This window comes from Acanthochromis polyacanthus, chromosome 10, assembly GCF_021347895.1.
Source record: "Acanthochromis polyacanthus isolate Apoly-LR-REF ecotype Palm Island chromosome 10, KAUST_Apoly_ChrSc, whole genome shotgun sequence".
Taxonomy (NCBI): domain Eukaryota; kingdom Metazoa; phylum Chordata; class Actinopteri; family Pomacentridae; genus Acanthochromis; species Acanthochromis polyacanthus.
In genome coordinates this window covers 251948-252762 of record NC_067122.1, presented here as the reverse complement: position 1 = coordinate 252762, position 815 = coordinate 251948, and positions in this window count along the sequence as shown.

Sequence of the window (815 nt, the reverse complement as noted above, 5' to 3'; positions counted from 1 at the left end):
AGCATTAGAGACACACAAACATCACACACTGCTGCACGGCTTCAAAATAAAATACCACTAAAGTACACACACACAAATGATAAAGAAACACAAAGACACCACAAAGACAGACAAGAGACCCACTAAGAGTCACACAACCAAATACAAAACACACACACCACAAAGAAACACAGGAAAAGACACGAAACAACCAAAAGAGATGCAAAACCACCACCAAGACTCACAAAAACACCACAAAGATATACAAAACACCACTAAGAAATGTACAGTACCACAAAGATAGACAAAACCACCACAAAGGTAGACAAATACACAACAAAAAGAGACACAAAAACACCATAAAAGGACAGAAAAACATCACAAAGATAGACAAAACCACCAACACACACGCACAAAGATACACAAAACACCACTAAGAAATGTACAGTACCACAAAGATAGACAAAAACACCACAATAATAGACAAAAGCACCACAAAAACACCATAAAGGGACAGAAAAACATCACAAAGAGACAAAAACAACCAAAAGAGACAAACACGCCACAAACAAAAACAAAAGACACAAAGCATGAAAATAATTTAGAATTTCTCTAAGTTTTTATTTTAAGGAGAAGCAGAAAAATCTAATCTAATTTTTAGGATTTACTTTTTAAACTTCTTAAGTTATGTCAAGTGACTTAATAATTACGATGACAATGTTACAAATAATAACGGTATTGAAAAAATATCGTTATTATTAGTAATATTGTCATAGTTATTACAATTATTAACAAAAAGCAACAATAAACATCATACAGTCCCAATTATATTTCTT